The 19868-nt window shown below is 39.0% G+C and overlaps 1 protein-coding gene and 1 pseudogene across 7 annotated transcripts in view; both read right to left on the reverse strand.

Moving 5' to 3' along the window:
- Nexmif (neurite extension and migration factor) overlaps nt 1-19868 on the reverse strand; it is a 205677-nt gene that overhangs the window by 21844 nt on the left and 163965 nt on the right. The window lies entirely within an intron of this gene.
- Nucleotides 847-3030, reverse strand: LOC101603133 (annotated as a pseudogene).

Below are 19868 nucleotides of genomic sequence, written 5' to 3' on the forward strand. Positions count from 1 at the left end.
TGGTTGAATTTTGAAGATAGATTTAAAAAATTAAAATTAAAATAGGATTTAAAGCAATGTGTTGATTATAGATTGATGTAATATACACAACCCTTTTAAAGGTTGAAGCCATAACCATTAAGTTGTAACCCCCAAAGGCCCTTTCTATATTATCTAAATAACTGCAATTATTTCTTCAGGATATTATATAAATTCTAGAATTATCTAAGCAATTGTTTGTATGATTTTGAAAATATAATGGTATTCTTCTATATTTAGAATGCAGAAAATGCTAAAAGTACATTTTTGTTCACTGATTTAAAAGGATTGATTACAGGTGAAAACATTATTCAAGAATTCTGATTTTTTTCTTAGTGCAGTATATCTTCTTTCATATGCTTTTAGTGTAAATGCTTCATATGCTTAAACATTATAATGTGCTAATGCCACATTTTTAGGACTAATGACAATAGTAAGGTAGAAAAGACTTCAGTGAATTTCCTATTCTAAGCCTGATAATTAAGGGTGCATTGACATTTGTGAATATTTTCAACTACATGGGTTTGTCCAGTAATGATAGGTCTGCTTTGTTCAGTGTCCATTTTTTAATGTACATATTGATATTTATGTGTTTGCTTTTCAGTCACTTAATTTTATTAATATGTAAGCCTTTACTCTCCCAAATAAGAGCCAGTTTGTAAAATTGGACAATTTAACTTTTTAAAAAATAAATGAATCAATACTTCTCTTGATGACTGTAGATATTAAGGCTACTTGGTAGTATTCAGAAACATCATAGTCATGGTAATTTTCCTGATTGGTTTGTAGTCTTTGATAATGGTCCAGAGTTAGGTGTATGAGATGCTGTCAAACCAGCAAGACTGCAGTGGTGCAGTGATTTTCAGGATTGCTGGTAACTTGTGCATATTTTCCCCAAATAACCTTGCTTCCTTCTGTCACCATGCCAAACTCACTCACATTCGCTTCAATAATGGTACCTTTAAAGGGAAATTATACCCAAAGTTTCACATAGTGGTGATGAGGGATTCTTTTCATACCAAGTATTGGTAGGCAAAAGGTGACTTTCAGCTTAGGATGTTACAAGGTTGTTCTTGAAACGTAAGCCCATTGGCCTAATGAACCTTTTATATTTAGGAGGTTTATGTGTAAAACCATCACCAACAAAAGGACTTTAGTAACAATCCTCTTCTATGCCTTTTTTCTCTTTCCTATTTTAATAATTTAAAATTATTTATTTATTTGCAAGCAGAGAGAGAGAGAGAGAAGAGAAGCAGATAGAGAGAATTGGTACACCGGGGCTTCCAACTGCTGCAAACAAACTCCAAGTACATGTGCCACTTTATGCATCTGGCTTTATGTGGGTACTGGGGAATCAAACCAGCGTCATTAGGCTTTGCAGACAAGTGCCTTAACCGCTAAGCTATCTCTCCAGCCCCTGAATAACTTTTTTGTTTGATTTTTCAAAGTAGGGTCTCACTAGCCCAGGCTGACCTGGAATTCACTATGAAGTCTCAGGCTGGTCTCAAACTTCCAGTGATCCTCCTCCCTCTGCCTCCTAAATGCTGGGATTAAAGGCACGCACCACCATACCGGGCTTCAAATAACTTTTTTTTTAATAGTGAAAAAAAGGTGTTTTACGAATTAACCAGCTGGATCCAGTTTAGATGATCCCAATTTTGTTGGCAACATCCAAAGCATCATAATTAGGAGCCAGTTGAACATATGCTTTCTTCGCTCCATCAAGCCTGATCAGGGTGTTGACTTTGGCCACATCAATGTCATAGAGTTTCTTCACAGCCTGTTTGATCTGGTGCTTGTTAGCCTTGACGTCCACAATGAGCACCAATGTGCTGTTGTCTTCTGTCTTCTTTATGACTGATTCGGTGGTCAGGTGGAACTCAATGATCACACAGTGAGCCAGCTTGTTTCTCCTGGGGGCGCTCTCCCAAGGGTGCTTAGGCTGCCTTGGGAGGTGCAGTGTCTTGGGTCACCAAAAGGTGGTTGATGTGCGGATCTTCTTCTTTTTGTGACGGTGGACGCCTTTCAGTGTGGCCTTCTTGGCTGTCAGAGCCTTTGGTTTGGCTTCAGTTTTGGGAGGGCAGAGCTTCCTTCTTCGCTTTCAGCACTCTTTGTGAAAAGGGTTTCTCAAATAACTTTTAGTAGTTCCATTTCTCCTGGGAATGAACTTTGGGCTGAGAAACTTCCCATTTTCCTGCTTTCTATTTTCAGTTTTACTTAATCATGTTGGAAAGTACTTTTGCTGTAGACTGTCCTTCTCTGTCCAGCAGATAGGCAGGTACCACTCTCTGTGGAATCTTTTCATCATTATTTTTTTTTTATTAGTTATGTACACAATGTGTAAACAGCCATGTTGGTACCATCATTAGCCTCCTCTCTGTCCTCCCCCCTCTGAAGGGACCCTCCTTATTGGGGATTGTAGGTTGTGCATTGTGAGGGTAGCCATCAGTTATGGGGAGGAGGCAATGCCTCTGGGCATAATGTCCCAACTTGTAGCTCTAACGATCTTTCTGCCCCCTCTTTCACGAATTTCCCTGAGCCATGATGGGTTCCTTTTAGGTCTATGTCAGTGATGAGGTCTTGGGAGCCTCTGTGTCCTGGATATCTGGTTTGGTAGGAGGTGAGTGTTCTTTGTGCCTATCTCCTTCACCCTTGTGCTGGTATCAGGTTCACCAAGAAAGCAGTACTCTTGCTCATTTCCCCAATTACTCTATGGTTTCAGCCGGGGCTCTGGTGAGGTGAGATGGGTTGATTCTCTCCTCAGGTTTTGTTTGTTGTTTCTCTTTTCATGCATTTTGAGTCTTAATAATTTGTGTTTTCTCAGTTTATGGTAGAGTTTAGCTTTTAGACCAATCATTTTTTTTTCCTTCTTTGAATGTTCATGAGCCTCACGATTTCCTTTCCTTTCTAATAGTAATAGAAATGATATCCATAGCATTTACGGGGCAATCTAATAAATTCATTTTGTGGTATACTGGCAGCCACAGAGCAGCCAGGGGTAGTCTTTGGCATGTGAAGAAATTGTCAACTTTTGGGTCTTCAGAGACCCATGAGCTGACTTTGTGCAGCCTGAAACCAACTTTTTCCTTTATTACAGCAATGTTGCTACAAATAAGAAAGCTGTCATTGTTTAACCCAAGATGTTATAGAGAGCGGTGTGTGTGTGTGTGTGGGGGAAAGCCTAAATCCATCTGGGAAGACTGCTTATGCAGTCTTGGACTCTAGAAGTCCATGTTTTCACCCCATGGACTATTCCAAGCACTACCTTTCCCTATTACACACACACACACACACACACACACACACACACACACTCACACACACTCACATGTTTATGTACATTTAAAAACATCATGGTATAGGGGTGGAATACTTTCCAGTGAGTTGTTAGTTAGGGAGGCCCCTGAGACTCCTCAAACAACATATGCTATTACCAAGGCTATTGGTTGCCCCACAAGATGTAGATGGTAAGGTGAAAAGCCATCAACAGTCTTAACCATCAGTGGACCCTGAAAACTATACAACCAGCCTGTCAAGATGTGCCTGCTAGTGCAATAGCAACATGTCTACTGCCCCCCAATAGGATTTGAGGCCTGCTACATCTAGTTAAAAGCCTCCAGGGAAGGTCATAAGCCACAGAGGCAAAGCTGCTACTGTTATTAGACTAAATGGATATATTCTGCCCACTAAATTGTCCTTAAATATTTATATTTATGACCATGTATTAGTGATGCTCTCATTTTTGGTTACAGAAGCTTTCATTTTCAGATGTCAGTGACTACTGGAGAGACTCAAAACTCACCAAAGTGCTGAGAAGTGACAGTGGAGTGTTCAGCACTGAGACATCTCTATCATACCCTCCAAGGCTCAGAGAACATTGCAGGGTAAAAGAATGTAAGAGCCAAAGGATGAGAAGGAGCCCCTTGGAATGCTATCTTCCAGACACAAATTGGTGGTTGCATGCATGGTCTTAAAGCAGCATTCATTACCTGCATAAGACCTGCATAATACTGGGCCCATAAACATCATGTCAGGGATGACAGAGAAGTGCAAAAAAAGAGACATCTATCAAGATAGAAGAGGAACTAGTTATAAAGAAGTAGGGATCTAGTGATAAGGGGCTGGGGAAGGGGCGAATTCAGGAAAGTAATGAAAGTGGATTATGACCAAAATACATTATATATATATATATGAAAATTTGGAAAAAATCATGCTGCATATTATCTCCTATTGTGGAAGCAGGATATTGCACAAAGGACCAAAAGATGATATATTCCAATCTCTGAAGGTAAATAACTTCCAACTGAGAATGCTGTACTCAGAAAGTTATCCTTCAAAATTGATAGAGAAATAAGGATATTTCAAGACAAACAGAAACTAAAGCTATTCATGTCAAATGTGGTGGCTTGACTAGAATAGGTGGCCCCCAATATATTCAGGTTTTTTTGTTTGTAGTTTGCATTTGCAGCCATCTGGCTGAAGGCAATGTCACTAGGTGGACCTTAAGGTGTGGTGGTGGGTTTCAGATTTCAATATAAAGATATGCAAAGTGTGCCTAGCTGGAGTTCCTGAAGTGTGCTGTGTGGCTTTTGACCTTTAGGCTTGTGCTTCTTTCTCTCCGCTTGGTCCTGTGAAGGCAGGCCCGCTTCTCTGCCATTATGGAACTTCCTCTGGATCTGTAAGCTTCAATAAATCCCTTCCTCCATAACTGTGCCTGGTCTGGAAGTTTATCTCAGTGAACCTGAATCTGTCTGCTACAGAACTTGGTACCGTGGAGTGGGCTGACTATGTGCATGCTGATCTTTTGGAAACTTTGTTTTGGAGGAATAGGCATGGACTTGGTGCTTGCAAAGAAGATGTCTTCTGGAGTGGTAAGCCAAATTTTACAGACTATTATGATGAAAGTTTGAGAATTCTAAGTGTAGACAATATTGGACTTCAAGGCTTGGCTTATGAGCGTTCTAAAGGGAAGGAAAGACTGCAGAGGACTTTGTTGGAACTGGGATACTGGCATAAGGGCTGGGTGCGTCCTGCTGCCCAGGCCCAGAGAGTCTGATCAAGGTTAAATTTGTAATGGACTGATGTGCTTGGCTAGAGATATTGGACTGAGAGGTTTAAGATTTTAAGCTGAGGCCACCCTGAGATTACCTAGTGAATTCCAGGTCAGCTTGAGCTATATTGAGACCCTACCTCGAAAAACCAAAAAAAAAAAAAAAAAAAAAAAGATTATTCCATGAGCAAAACAGAACTTAGAAGCAGGTTCTACCCTCAAGTCACTTACAGCTGAAGAGATATGCATGTAGTTAGTAAAAAAAAAAAGTTTCTCTTCTTGAGACCAATCTTAGATTGGCTTAAACTATTCGTTTATTCTTGTTCATTCTTATATTCCTTATAGGTAAGTATTCTAATGTGGTAAATGTGTATGTGCTCATTTAAAAGGTGAACTGGAGCTGGGGTAACAGCTCAGTTGGTAAAGTGCTGTTGCACAAGCATAAGGACCTGAGTTGATATCCTCAGCAACCATATAGAAGCCAAGGAGAACAACACATACCTATAATTCTAGCATTAAGGGGGATTGCTGGCTATCTAGTATAGTTGAATTACTGAGATCCATTTTCAGTGAGAGAACCTATCTCAAAAAATAAGATGATCCCTTCAAGGCTCAGGGAATACTCCAGAAGATGGGAAGAAAGAATATAAGAGACCCAGATAGTGGCACTTTCATCCTGACTAGAACCAATTGTTGCACTCATGACCCCACAGTGATTACCAATACCTCCACAAACCTGCAAGGTTCTAAGCCCATAAACATTTTCACATAAAGGATGGATGAGGAAAAAAGGAATGAGGCAATAAAACAGAGGAATAATTACCTTGAAAAAGGAGGAACCTAAACAGAATAGGGGCAGGGGAGTAGGGACAAAAGAGGATAATGAGATGGGAACATGACTTAATTACAGTATATTCATATAGCAAAGTTCTCAATATACTCAATGATACTCAGTATCATCCTCTTGCCTACGCAGGCACATGTAAACACAGCATGCATATCTAAATACTCATGTATACCTACACACATACTAACATCCATAAACACACACATATCACATTCAAAAAAGGCAAACTGTTATGTGTGTATAGTTAAAGTTTACATGTAAGTAGTATTTTAATATAGATCTTATTATTTTATTTTTGGCTTTTTTTAAGACAGTGTTTTACTATATCAACCAGGTTGGTCTCAAACTTGCATCAAACCGCCAGTCACTGCCTCCTAAGTGCTAGGATTATAGCCATGCACCACCATGTCTGCTCTCATTTTTTAAAAATTTTATGAAAAATCATGTTTGTAAGACTTATTCATGTGTTTATTTAATTTCTTGTTTTCATGTGTTATACAATACTCTACCACATTTTGCTTATTTACTTTCATTATTATAAGATACTCAGAATGGCTGACATACCACTTTATAGAAATTCCTGACATCACAAAAATTCTTCAGAGATAATCATAAATGAAAGTACTTGCTATTTGGGCCTATGACCTCACTTTTAATTACAGGTGTCATAATCTTTGTCCTTTCCTTCAGGATCCTAAATTACTGGTAACACTCATTTGACAACTGCTGACATTGCCAATTTGTTTTTTGTTTGGCACTGGTCTTGTATTAGTTTTCTTTCCTATTATTGATTTCAAATGATGAGTTTCCATTCATTTTTGGCTATTTCTTGGACTCACACTATTAGCTACTGAAGCCTCTCAGCCCTTTTGGTTTGGACTCTTAATACATCTTTCCTTTGCCTTGTTGCCACTCAGCATTCAATCTGACAGGTAGTTTCCTGGCTGAAGTTTTTATAGAGGAGCAGAGGTTAGGGACTTAATGGAGATGGGGTTAGTACACTGACAGCTAGTGATGTACAGGGCCTAATAGGAACTTTCATGTTCTCTGTTACCTTGACACATCAGGGAAATAACCTTTTAATCCAGTGCAGCATATTTCATTTATTGTAGCATTATCCAGTTCAAAGATGTTATGAAAAACATCCCCAGAGAGATTTAAGATTTCAAAAACATCCTGAGTTTGAACTTAATTCAACCACTTCAGAAAGCTAAAACAATGGAATATGACCTTTTAGAAACTTCAAATGCTAGGCACTGTTAGGCCAGATAATGTCATGCCAAATTAGAATATTTGTCTCCTGAGAGGAGAGGAGAGTGGATGGGAAGAGGGGATTGAGAGTATGTGTTTTAATTAAAATCCTCTTTTAGTGCTAATGATCTAACATTAAAAAATAACAATCTACAGAGATACACTACAAGAATTAATCTACAGAGATAGAACTAATTGAACAGAAGACTCATGATGTCATTAGGTGGCAGAAAGGGAATAAATGTTTGCTCATATCAACTTTGATAAGCATTATAGACAAACTAGAACTCATTTGAGTGGGAAAAGTCCAGAACAAGAAAGCTCAAAATTGATGTTTAGCTTGGGGGAGAAAATTCAAAGAATGTGTTTTCTGTCTTCAAATGTATCTATCATAAAAGATTAAAACAGAACTTTGTTAGATCATAGTGGGAAGTAACCTTGGGGAAGAAGATTGGAGTTCAACACATGGATCAACAGAAATGTCTAAAGATGAAATGAATGCTAGAGGACAGGTGTTTTAGTTTTCTTCTCATTGCTGGGACAAAGCACCCAACCAAGCAGCTTGTAGGAGCAAAGGGCTTATTTTGGCTTACAGACTCGAGGAGATACTTCATGATGACAGGGGAAAATGTGGCTTGAAAAGAGGCTGGACATAAACTCCTGGCCAATACCAGGTACACAAAGCAGCAGAAGAGTAAACCAAACACTGTCAAGGGGAATCTGGCTATAACACTCATAACCCTGCCTCCAACAACACATCTACAGCAAGGCTCCAATCCTAAATTTTCTCTGGCTGTAGCATTCAGAATACATGAGTTTATGGGCTATACCTAAGTCAAACTACCACATTCTGCCCCAGGCCCCATGATAACCATACATGATATAAAATTAAATGCATTCAGTCCAACTTTAAAAGCCTCCATAGTTTTTATCAATCCCAACACTGTTCAAACATTCTCATAGTCAAAGGTCTCTTAACTGTTAGCTTATAAAACCAGACCCCCCCAAAAAAATTATGTTGCAAAAGATGACATTAGGCATAGCAAGGAAAGACTGTACCAATCCAAGATTTATAACAAACAGGGAAGACATCAAATTCTGTAGCTTCTAAGACCAACAACTCTGACCAGTGACAAGTCTCTGGAGTTCCAATTCTGACCATCAAGCTTGGCCACTTACAGGCCCAGGGGCCAATACATCACGAGGCAGCAGCTCTTTCTGGCAGCCATGCCACAGTCTTAGAATATTAAAAAGTCCTGAGAGTCTCCACTGCAACCCATGGTACATCTTTATGGCTCCATTGGGTTTCCACACAGGGACTTCCAACAACCCTGCTTCACATAGCCCATTGCCATTTCCAAAAAACAAAACCATATTGCAAAGCCAGTGACCCATTCTTTACTGTATTTTTTATACCCCCATAATAGCAGGCAGGTTACCAAATTTATTAATCCAGGGGTAAGTAAAGTTGATTTGAAGAGCAGGACACTCTTTTAGATTTCAGGCCCCTTTACTTTCAAAAGAGTCTGTGTTCTTTCTTCTATCCCAATGCAGCACAGCTAGCCTAATCTCTATGAATGTAATCTCAAAAAAAGTTGCAGCTGACTGGGCAGCGGTTTCAGCCCAAAAATTTCATTCCTTTCTGTATCACAGCCATAAGCTCATACTAGTCCATTTATAGGCAACACAATATTGCACAAGTTCTCAGGACTACATAGACAGAACAGCAAACATCTCACACAAATTGCCCTAGCCCAGCCTGGACAAAGCTCTTTCTTCCTCGCTCTTTCTTCCTCTCATAAGTCAAACCTCACAGTCTACAGTTCTTTCTGTACTTAGGTCTTTCAACTCTGACCAGAATCCATCAAGATGTCCTTATAGTATTGCAAGGTATTTCTTAGGCTAAGGTTTAGAATCCTTCCATATTCCTCCCACAAATCAGTTCCAAAAGGCCCAAAAGTTGCAGTTAGGTTTCTATCAGTAATGACTTCACTTCTTGATACCAATTTTACTGTTGTAGTTACTTTCTCAGCTTGCTGGAGGAAAGGGCTTATTTTGTCTTACAGACTTGAGGGGAAGCTCCATGATGGCAGGGAAAAACACAGCATGAGCAAAGGCTAAACATCACCTCCTGGCCAACAATCAGACACACAACAACAGCAGGACAGTGTGCCAAGCAATGGAAAGGGAAGCTGGCTATGACACTCATAAACATACCTCTAATAACACACCTCCAGCAAGGCTCCAATTCCCAAATTGCCACCAGCTAGGGACCTAACATTCAGAACACATGAGTTTATGGAGGAGACATAAGTCAATCCACCACAAGAGGCATAGTAAAAAAGTGAGTGCTTTGTTACTGGAATTATTCAAGAAGAAGTTGGGCAACAATTTGGGAAGATTAAAGAAAAGATTTAAGCTTTAGATGGAGAAAATGGACAGGATGACTATGTGACAGCAAGAGAATCCATTATACACTAAAAATAATTGGTGAACTTCTAAAAAGACATAGAAGAAAATACAGTAAAGCTGACAAAATTGTGTTCTACTCAAGCTATCCAGTTCTGTGTATGTAAAAGGAAACAACAGTAGAACATCTAACTGAGTACAGCCTTAGATGTGGGTTCATAGCAATAGGTATGGTCTTCTCATGGACTCAAGTCATATGTAGGACATATTTTTATAAAGAGCAGATAAATTCTGTCAAAGACAACGAGTTTGGGCCTTGGGGGAATGTGGTAAGTTTAGAAAAATCTTAAAGACTCAACCTACAATTCTTTTTTAAAACTCAAAGTCATGCAAGTTTTTTCAAAGGAATTAAGATACATATTAATTGGCCAAGGTAGATGATGGTACTTGCCTGTGTCAAAGGTAACTTGACTCCACTTTTCTCCATCTTAAAAAAAAGCATGTTTTCTCCACAAAGGTTCTATTGCATTTTCCCAGGGCTCTGTGCAGAGGTTGAAAGCCAGATGAAATGACACTTCACTTGGCTGGATTTTATTGTCTGCTATCCTCTTCAATTTTCTGTCTAGTTCAGACTTGATTACAATAGTGGTTTGTAGAAGGAACGCAACATGCAGTGAACCAGCTACATTACCACTTAAGTGCAAACATATCCTGAAAATTAAAATGGAAATCAAAATGCCAACACTATGAAAAGACACTAAAAACTTCCTCAAAAGCCATGAAGAAATAAAGACAAATGGAAAAAACAAGAACATCTTCTTAGTCTTAGCAAGGCAGCCTTAACTGCAATATACATTCTCATTTCCCTCTGCCTCCCAAGTGCTAGCCACTGCAAATGAACCCCAGTACCCACATGGAGCCAGATGCACAAGGTGGTGCATGCATCTGTACCTTTATCAGATTGTTTACATTTTTAGAACATTTATAATCAAGATGTCTTAATGCTTATTTTGTGGCACACAGTTGGTTTAAGTTTCCAAGATAAGATGTGTACTTTATTCCAGCCACCCAGTAAATCACGACTATCTATAACACATTGTGTATTGACAAGACTAGAGGCACTTTGTGATCTAAGGAATGGCTCTAGCATGAAGGTGGTATTGGATCCCTAATTAGAATTGTCTGGTTTTCAATTTTTGATTTCTAGGTCTTATTATGTCTAGGCTATGGATCAAAGATTCCAAATCAACCTTATAAAGCTATATCTCAAAGTAGCTAATTGTTTAGTTTCTTTTTCTCTCTCTGTACAACTATCTCGGAAAGCTGATGGTTCATGATATGGTAATGGCAAGAATAATTAATAATGCTTAAGGTAGTGTTATCTTCCTTTGAAGATAGCTAGGAGAGTGTACAGAAAAAGGAGTTCATGCTTACTAAAGTCAATAGGTTGACATCTAGTTTCAGCTGTGCCACTTAGTAACTATATGCTGAGGAAATCATTTAACTTTCCAAGCTTCAGCTTCTTCGTTTGTAAAATACAAACTTCCCTCAACAGCACAATTACTGTTAGAGTTAAATGGTCTATACACACACAAATGTCTCTGCCTCTCTACATCTGTCTGTCTATCTGTCTGTCTGTCTGTCTATCTATCTATCTGTCTATCCATCCATCCATCCATCCTACCTATCTGTCTATCTGGGATATAGCTCATAATGGGTCCTCAAAAGTGGTCGTTATTGGGCTGGAGAGAGGCTTTAATGGTTAAGGTGCTTGCCTGTAGAGCCTAATGACCCAAGTTTGATTCCCCAGTACCCACATGGAGCCAGATGCACAAGGTGGTGCATGCATCTACCATTTGCAGTGGCTAGAGGCCTTGGCATGCCCATTCTGTCTCTCTTATATCTCTCTCTCCTTGCAAATAAATAAATAAATAATTTTAAAAAGCATTAGTTATTTTCTTCTCCCTTTTCATTCCAAGGATAACACTTGAAATTTCCCAAAGGACACCTGAATTGAAGGTAAAATCAGGCTGGAGAGATGGCTAAGCAGTTAAGGCCCTTGCCTGCAAAGCCTAATGACTGTAGTTCAATCCCCCAGTACCCATGTAAAGCCAGATGCACAAAGTGGCACATGCATGTGGACTTTATTTGCAGTGGCTAGACCCCTGGAGCACGCATTGTCTCTGTGTCTGTGTCTCTTCTGTCTTTCTCTGCTTGCAAATAATAAATAAACAAAATATTTTTATAAAAAGAAGGTATAATATCTCCAGGGCATTGGGGTTGTTCAAAGCAATTTAAATATGGTGGCAGACAGGAACTACCTCAATGAGGCATCCTGGTTCATCTTTCTTGTAGATCCTTTTTCTTTTATTTTGAGGTAGGGTCTCACTTTAGCTTAGGCTAGACCTGGCACTCATTCTGTAGTCCCAGGCTGTCCTTGAATTCACAGAAATCAACCTACCTCTGCCTCCCAAGTGCTAGGATTAAAGGCATGTGCCATCATGCCTGGCTTTTCTTGTAGATATTTAAGACACTTTGTGGTACTCAAAGCAATGGGGATGTTAAAGTTCCTATAGCCTGTGTAGTGTTTAAAGAGCATTAGCTCAGTGGTTTGTGATAATTTAAAAACCTTCCCCTCTGCCATGTTGTAGAACTTCCCCATGGATACAGCATAGAAGGTTTTACATAGTTCTACTATAATCTCACTTTTTATCCTTCCATTTTCTATCCTTGCCTCAGACTATGCTGGAGCCAATTTGGTCTTTCCCTTACATCTTGATAACCCTTGAAAACCAAATCTCAAAGTCTAAGTACAATCCAGAATCTAATGTTTTTAGGTGAAAAAAGAGTGACATTTGAGGAGCCAGGGGTTTCTGCTTCAGAAAGCTGATGACAAAAGCCTCTTCTGTCTTGTCTTTTAGACCCTCTTTGAGGAAAGAAAGAGCACTCAAGTACCACAAATGCTCCATTTTAGTTTTATTTATCCAATGGCAACTTAACAAATATTTATTTATCTAAGGAAGAAAGGGAGGGAGAGAGGGAGTGAGGATGGGCACACCAGGGCCTCTAGCCACTGCAAATGAACTCCAGATGCATACACCACCTTGTGTATCTGGCTTTATGTGGGTACTAGGGAATCGAACTTGGGTCTTTAGGCTTTGCAGGCAAGTGCCTTAATCTCTGCGCTCTCTCCAGCCCAATGACAGCTTTTCATCTTGGTTATTATACCACTTGCTATGCCACAAGGAGAAATCAAGCTTTGATATAGTGTCTCTAAAGTCATTTATACTGTTGTGTCCACAAGGAAGGAGGGAATTCTGGAAAAATGACATGAATCATTAAAACTTTCACTCCCAAGTCCTCAACTTTTTACCTCTTTAGGTATCCCCTTGTTGCCATGTTTTTCAAATGCTTATATAGCTTCTTATGTAGATTTTTAAAAATGCAGCTTTTTCTTGGGATGGTAGCTGGAATATGTGTGTGTGAGGAGAGGAAATCAAGCTACAATTATATTTTTTATCCAGAAAAAAGCAAATCAGATGGTGATGCAATCCCAGAAGAAAATAGATTAAAGCCTGCACTTTCTAAATCTGTTACTCAACTAAACACAGCTGTTAAAGATGAAGTATTTGCTTGCATATGTAGCTATAATAATGTTTCCATTAGCATTCAAATAGGATGCTGGCCACCCTCCCCATTCTTAAGATATGAACTCAGAGGGACTTTCTTTATACTGGGGGTAGATTATATGCTGATCCATCCACAAGCTCTCCTTGTTACATTTTATATTTTCAGGATGAAAAAGGAAAGAGATTAACATGTACTCAGTGATACTTTATTAATATTTATTTTTAACATTTTGTTCATTTACTTACACGTGTGTGTGTGTGTGTGTTCATGGACATGGCAGGGTCTTTTGCCACTGCAAACGAATGCCATCTGGCTATATATGGGTGGCTGGGGAATTGAACTCTGGACTGGTCGGTTTTGCAAGCAAGCACCTTTAACCACAGAGCCATATCCCCGGTAATTAACTAAGCACTTTAAATATATTTATTACTTTAACTCAAACAGTAGCCTAATGAAATAGTTGTTACTATCTCCTTTAACAGGTAAAGAAACAAAACTGAGAAAAAGTTAAGTAACTCATTCAGGCCCACCCAACTAGGAGGATATCAGAATTTAAAACTAGTACTATGGTACTCCAAAGGTCATGGTCATGGCACTCATAAAAGGATGTAATATCTAAGCTGAAGGCAAGGGATCAGTCTTTGGTGGGGCTGTAAAATTGGAAAAAAGTGATATTTAGTGGATCAAAGCTGGCACACACCTTTAATCCTAGCCCTTGGGAATCAGAGGTAGGAGAATTATTGTGAGTTTGAGGCCGCCTTAAGACTACATAGTGAATTCCAATTCCAGGTCAGCATGGGCAAAACCCTACCTCAAAAAAAGTGTGGATCACTCACTGGTACTAGACCCATAGCTGGAGCTGGGAAACAAGTCAGAACCATACCCTAACATAAGCCCACTCTCCAATATCAAGCTACCATCAATCATGGGGTACAAGAGGGCCTACACAAACTCTCTATCAAAAAAGTAAATGTTATCTCAAATTTCCGGGTGCTAACTTACTCTCTGTTGGAGAATCTGCTTCTCTTTTTCAGATAGATACAGATCCTAAGGAGAGAGCTGCCCCAACATACCTCAAAAGGGGCCCAACTGAAACTAAGGACAACTGGTGAAACAAGCAAGGGTGATGTTTTCCTGTGAACCGGATACTAGCACCAAGGGGAAGGAGACCAACGCAGAGAAAAATCAACTCCTACCAAATCAGAGAGCCAGAGCCTCAGAGGCCCCCAACACCTCATCACTGAAGCAGACCAAAAATGAACCCAACATGGCTCAGGGAAATTTTGCGAAAGAGGGGGCGGAAAGAATGTCAGAGTCACATGTTGGGTCATGATTTGCAGAGACATTTATCGTACCAATAACTGTGGGCTAACTCCACAATGCACGACCCATTTTCATCAACAAGGAGGGTCCAATGGGAGGGGGTAGATCACAGATGAGCCTAAACAATGGTACCAAACTGCCTGTATTTACTGAAAAGAAAACTAATAAATTAAATTTTAAAAAGTGTGGATCATCCATTCTATTGTTATTTATGATGTATAAGCATATTGTTATATAAATCTGAACCATTTCCAATGAAGTAATAAAATAGTTGTTCTCTCTGTACAGATGTGTGTATATAACTGTGTGTGTATGTATGTAAATGCAATACACACACATATGAGACTATAAGAGGTGAGGAAGATGCCTAAATGGAGAGGGAAAAAGAGAGGGGAAAGGTATCATGAAAACAGAAGGGGGTGCTATTTGGGTGAAAGTAGGGAACCAGAAAGAGCAGAGAAGGAGAAGGGAAGGGGTTACAAACAAGAATAAAGTATAATGATATATATGTATGAAAATGTCACAATGGAATCTATTTCTTTTCATTTCAACCCAAAATTAATAACAAAATTAGATAGACCCTAAGTTTGAAAGAGCAACCATGAACTCATTAACATTCTTCTCTAAACAAGCCAGTTGATATCATATATAAGATATCCACTTAAAGAAAAGTAATAAAAAAAGGAGAGATGAGATTAAAGTAGGTCTTCAACTTGAAGAACATCTGAATTAGCATTACAATCAAGATTTTTTTTTTCAGGTCCAACTTAATCAAAAGAAACACAATAGTGTCTTGTCCAAGAACAACCTAACAAGAATTTTTTTTGAGTCAGGCATTACTCTGTGCATGCTTATTATTTTTCCAATGCCACTTTCAGTTAAAGTTATGGAATTAATAAGTAATTATGGTAGTAGTATTATAGAGGGCTTTATAGTTTAATAAATATATCACATACATTTTGTCACTTGAAAAATCACCACATAGTGAGAAAAAAATTTTAAGCTTCATTTATAGATGTAGAAAGTAAGAACCAGGGATGTAATAAATGGGTATGGGTAGGTCCTGAAGGTTGTGAATGTTATGTTCTTTTCAATACATTTTAAAGTAGGGATATGACATGATTCATTGTTTTCTGATTGGTGTTGAGACCCACTCCACAGGAAAGAATTCATACCTGATATTATAAAACTGGTCAAAAGCCCAAGTCCATTTGTATTTCTTCTTTTGAGAACTGTCTGTTTATTTCATGAGCTAATTCACTGATTGGCAGGTTTGACATCTTTTGGTGTTTAGCTTTTGCAGTTCTTCATGTAGTCTAGATATGAACCCTCTCTCTGCTTGGAATAGCTGGCAAAGATCTTCCATTCTGTAGGCTTCCTGTTTGCTCTGCTGATAGTTTCTTTTGCTGGGAAGAAACTTTTTAACTGAAAACACCATAATGAAACCTAATTCTCCAGATGCTAATAAATTAAAAATAAAAATATACACAAAAACCATGACCAGGGAGGGAGTCTATTACTATTGTTTGCTACATGATCATGTTGTGAAACTGCCTTCTAAATATTTAAGCTCATACCCATAGACTAATGCTGCTCTCAGACTTCTTATCAGAGAAACTTCTTTTCTGCAGTGGGTGATGGTTAGTACAGAGACTCTTAACACACAAAAGTGCTGAGAATTAATAATAATTGAAGCTAGGATCCACAGATGAGAGAGAACATGCCACGTTTGGTTTTCTGGGCCTGGGTTACGTCACTTAGTATAATCCTTTCCAGATTCATCAAATAACTGGATTCCTGTGTGAGTAGGAAGAAAACTCAGTAGCATATGACAGTAAACTAGAAAGGAGATATAAATGGAATAGAAAGGGAGGGGGGTACTTAATAGGATGGTATTGTATATATGTAAGTAGAAGAACAGATTAATGGGGGTGAAAAGGCCTAAGTGAGGTTAGGGGAAGATATTGAGTAAGGAAAGATAGAGAGAAGGCTAATCAAAATCTAAGAAAACATAAATAGGTCATATGGAAACCTACTTTTTGGACAATGGAACACACAGGAGTCATAGATTGTTATTAGAAAATTTTCAGTGCCAGGGATGGGATACCTTCCAGTGAGTTGTTGGCCAGGGAGGTCACTGATGTCCTCAAAACATTACAGGCCATTGCCGAGGCCCTTGGTTTCCCACCAGGAATAGATGGTAAGACCTTATTGCTGAAGACTCCACATACTTGGGCTGCAAGGTCACTGAGAAACCCTGCTGGAGCTGAGCTTAAAACATGCTCCATGTAGACCAGCTGACAGAAAGCTCTAAAAAGCCATTCTGCATGCAGTTCAATGGGAGAGAGATAAATCACCAGTGAAGATACTCAACAGCGGAAACTACAAGCCTTACATTTGGCCAGCCAGGCCAAATGAGCCAATTGGTGCAATAGTGGCATGTCTGTTATGGGGGAAAACAACCACCCTCTAATTTGACTGGAGGCCCACTCCATGGGAGGGAATATATCCCTGATACTGAAAACCTACAAAAGGGGTAGTCATGAGCCCTAGAAGTGTAACGTTTGCTGCTGTTTGTATACAAGTATATACTATGTTCACCAAACTGAACAGTAAGCACTTCTCTTAATGTTCATACCCATATATTAATGCTACTCTCACGTTTGGTTAGAGAACCTTCTCTTTTCAGATGGCAGTGACCTTGGGATCACTCAGGAGGCACCATGGTGCTGAGAAGTGACAGAGGAGTACTCAGCCCTGAAATATCTATATCTCAATCACACCTTCCATGGCTCAGGGTTCATTGCAGAAGAGGTGGCAGAAAGCATGTAAGAACCAAAGGAAGGGTAGGACTCCTAATAAAATGCTCCTCCGGACACGAAATGGCCTGGATATCCATGACTTCATAGTGTCTGACACTACCTACACAAGGTCATCATAATAGGAAGAAAAGATCATGACATCAAAAGAAAAGAGAGACTGATTGAGAGGGGGAGGAGATATGATGGAGAGTGGAGTTTCGAAGGGGAAAGTGGGGGGAGGGAGGGAATTGCCATGGGATAGTGTTTATAATTATGGAAGTTGTCAATAAAAAATATTTAAAAAAATAAGTAACAATTGAGTGATCATCCCTAAACAGGACATCTGTATCAACCCCTCCTGCCAAGGCCCAGTGAACAATGCAGAAAAAAAAAACAGAAAGAATTTAAAAGTGGGAGGATGGGGCAGAGAAACCATGTTGCAAGTATGAATTCATAGCAGCTATGGTTACCTACACAAGAATGTGTCCATCAACATTCCATACTGGATGGGGAGGAACTTATGAGCCCCACACCTCCCCAAAGAGCTATTGGTAGTTAATGGGTTGCTGGGGGAGATGGACTTATTTTCCTTAGTGGTGTAGCCACTGGCCAGTTGCCTTAATTCCAGTAAATAACCTCCTATCCATGGTCACACAAGCAACCCTAATTAAACTAAGTAAGAAAACAATGTAAAAATAGTTAGGGGCTAGTTGGAAAGAAGAGGTTCAACAGGAATGAGAGGAGGACAATACAGGATAATGGGAGTGAATATGATCAAATATACTATAGACATGAATTGTCAAGAAAATGAATTTAAAAAGTAGCATTTTAATTTTTTTGTTGTTATTTTATTTATTTTAGAGCGACAGACAGAGAGAAAGAGGCAGAGATAGAGAGAATGGGCGCGCCAGGGCATCCAGCCACTGCAAATGAACTCCAGACGTGTGTGCCCCTTTTGCATCTGGCTAATGTGGGTCCTGAGGAATCGAGCCTCGAACCAGGGTCCTTAGGCTTCACAGGCAAGCACTTAACCGCTAAGCCATTTCTCCAGCCCAAAAGTAGCATTTTAGACAGAAGAGTCAAATTACATTGAGTCACTGCAGTCAACATAGTAGACAAAAGGAATGACTACCTAGGAGTTAGGGCTCTGAGTTTAATTCATGACCATTTCACCTTACTGGTATATGATCCTATAAAATAAACATGAAGATCCCTGCCTGGCCTTAGGGGCTCAGATGAGAGAAATATCAGGTGTAATGTTGTTTAGATTTGAGTTTTGACTCCCAGTACCTCACAAAAGATGTTTTGGGTTGAGAGTATAATGTAGTGGCAGAGTGCTTGCTTAACATGCCTAAGGCCATGAGTTTGATCTCCAGAACTATAAACATGCACATGTACTCACACATACATGCACATAAATATACAGAGTTCTTAATAAGTAATCAGCTTCTTTAAAATAAACTGGACTTTTGTTAACTAAAAGAGTTATAGTCAGATTTTACATTCTTGGTGAAAAATAAAATAATTGTTCACCATAAACTCACTTCTATAGTTATTGGATACTTTATGTAGGTTCTTTTCTTGAATTTGTTACAAATAAGTTAAATCTGATGGTATCACTCTTTCCTTATTACATGACCTATTTCTTCTGAGCTTTAGGGACTGCTAGGGTCCAAAGAAAGCAGCCTCATTCAAAGGCTAAGACACCAGAAAGAAATCAAGAATAAGGGGTTATGATTCATAGGAGATAGAACTGAATCAAAATGCTTCCTAACATCTTCCACTATGGGATAAAGAAACACCCCAACACATTCACATTTTGGTCTTTTTCCAATGTTAGAGGTAGCCTAATTTGTTCCCATTCTATGCCTAGATAAAAAATCTTACTATATTCCTAGATCAAAATATTATACCACATAATGAGACAGCCTGTGGACTACAGACAAGTTATCATTCTGACACATATTAAAAGATTGAGCAGGGAGGGAGGCTATTATTCTGACCCAAGTTTTTTCCTTCCAAGTACTAACCAGGCCTGACCCTGCTTAACTTCCAAGATCAGATGAGACTGGATATGTTCAGGGTGGTACTGCCATAGACCCAAGTTATTTTTATTCTCTCTTCCTGTTCCATCTTTTATTGGTCTCCTTTCATTTTTGCTCCAACCATATTCTAGTTTTCTCATCCAGTTATGCACTATCACTCACCTCATCTGTTCACAAAATGTTCCAATATATTTATAACACTGTTGGGATAATTGTACCACATTTTAAATAGAACATTCCCATCTCCAACCTATTCCATAGTTTGTTTAATTGGTGGAGTTTTTGTTTTGCCAGGATGCTGTATCTTGAAAGATGAAAACTAAAATCATAAAGGCAGTGCCCTAAATATGATCTGGTAATTAAAGATCCAGAGCCCTTACTGAAACTAGTAAAAGGCACCTTGTTACTTGCAAACATTTCATGGAATGAGTTGGTAATTTTGTTAATGCCTTGCTCACTTACTGAGCTTGCTTGTCTCAGGCTTATGGAATATA

The sequence above is a fragment of the Jaculus jaculus genome, chromosome X, assembly GCF_020740685.1.
Source record: "Jaculus jaculus isolate mJacJac1 chromosome X, mJacJac1.mat.Y.cur, whole genome shotgun sequence".
Taxonomy (NCBI): Eukaryota; Metazoa; Chordata; class Mammalia; order Rodentia; family Dipodidae; genus Jaculus; species Jaculus jaculus.